Source organism: Periophthalmus magnuspinnatus, chromosome 11 (genome assembly GCF_009829125.3).
Source record: "Periophthalmus magnuspinnatus isolate fPerMag1 chromosome 11, fPerMag1.2.pri, whole genome shotgun sequence".
Taxonomy (NCBI): domain Eukaryota; kingdom Metazoa; phylum Chordata; class Actinopteri; order Gobiiformes; family Gobiidae; genus Periophthalmus; species Periophthalmus magnuspinnatus.
The window spans coordinates 20,854,168-20,856,019 of record NC_047136.2 but is presented as its reverse complement, the minus strand read 5'-3'; the positions used below and the strand labels follow the sequence as shown (position 1 = coordinate 20,856,019).

Sequence of the window (1,852 nt, the reverse complement as noted above, 5' to 3'; positions counted from 1 at the left end):
GTAAGTGGATTTTTTTTCTTTTTACTTTTTAGCTTATTTTAACAACTGCTAGAGGTAATGCTTTCACTGTTTAGATGTACCTAGCTTATAATATGAATTTTGTTTTATATTTTACAGTGCAATTTTTTAATCAAGCTTCAAACGATTTAGATTTATTGGCAAACATTTTAAATAGAATCTGACATCTCAAATACGGTAGCACTGTTTTGTTCTGTTATTGAGAAAACTATGCTGAAGCTACACTTTTATAACGAGTAATGCAGTTATATTTGAGACCTGGTTAAAGTTTAAGTTCAGTTCACATTATAAACACGACAAGGAGCTTCATTTGAAAGAAGCATTGAGATATGAACTGCTAAACTAATCCAAGAACCACATGTGCTCCAGAACATGTTTGTAGAGGTCTAAACATTCACTTTATATTTAGATGTGGGTCCAATAAACCAAATCAAATCTGAAGTGGAATCTGCTTTTCAGTTGTGTTTACATTAGGAGCTGTGCCTCACTGTTGGCGACCTAAAATATGTTAATCTATATAAACACGCTGTTCCGTTTTAAGACAATAGCAATTACTCCAACAAACAATGAGACTTAAATGCACAGTTTGATTAGCTTTAAAGTGTACGTATGTACTTTTTACGCTAGTTACTCCATCTGAATATGCCAAAATTAGCATGATAGCATTGATATTTTGATACTTGTGGACACTGATATGACAGCTTGCAATTTGAGTTCTTGTCGTGTAATATTATGCTATATACAACTATAGCATATTTTTTCCCTTCCTAAACAGTTTGTGTAGTTTTTTGACTTTTTTTGTTTAAAATTAGCATGCAGCTATATTATGCATGCTAATTTTAATCTGATTATTTCAAAACTCTGGTCACCCTAATGATGTTGTTACAAATAACTGGGACGCCCCTGGGACGCCCCCGGGACGCCCCTGGGTTGGGTTAGTTGGTATTAATAAAATAGTGAAACTAGCTCGTAATTAAGATTATGTGATTTACTTGTGGGTCAGTGTTTAATCTGAGGGATTTATGTCAGTGCATTTTTTTGTGTTCTGGTCATTTTCAAGCACAAACTCTGCATATTTAGGCTGAGCTCTTCTCTCAAACAGAAAATACTCTGTTCCACCTTGTGATGTCATGTGGTAATACAGGAAGTGCTCCACTGTGTTTTTAGACTTCATACACCTTCACCAGAATCATTTGGATGATTTCAGCCCTGGAATAGCCAATCTCTACAGAATTAAAGGTAAAAGGAGCTGTTAACTTGAAAACTACCACTTCATGATATCACAAGGTGGAACAGAGCATTTTGAGTATATTTTTCTGTATTTTGGATAAATAAATGACTATATATTAGAGATAGACTGATGTATCGATTGGCAGATATTTGAACTTTTTGGCCTTCAGCCTTAAATCTGCAGCAGAGGCACATTATATTTTGTTTTGGGTTCATTTGCTGCCTAGAACATACAGACAAAGCTTTATATTAACACTTTAAAACAAAGGGAAAACAGCCGAACCTGTAACTACACAGCGCTCTTATGGCCTTGTAGTAAATCATTAAATTGAAATTACACATCGGTCTAAAAATATCAACAGAGCTCATTGGCATCTGGTGCTTTGGATTTTAAACAATCGATATCGGCATCCACCTTGAAAAAAACCCCATATGATGGTCGATCACTACAATATATCTCCCCATTTTTGACCAATTTGAAACCTGCCAAAGCTAAATAGGAACACCTGGGATGTTTCTTGTATAAAACTGGGACAAATCAATGTTTTTGAATAAATCCGCTGGGACAGGGGAGACGGGGCTCAAAGCTGGGGCTGTCCCGGGT

At 35.6% G+C, this 1,852-nt stretch overlaps 1 protein-coding gene across 1 annotated transcript in view; it reads left to right on the top strand.

Annotated features, from left to right (window-relative positions):
- crybg2 (crystallin beta-gamma domain containing 2) overlaps window positions 1-1,852 on the top strand; it is a 45,076-nt gene that overhangs the window by 659 nt on the left and 42,565 nt on the right. The gene's annotated exons all lie outside the window — the stretch shown is intronic.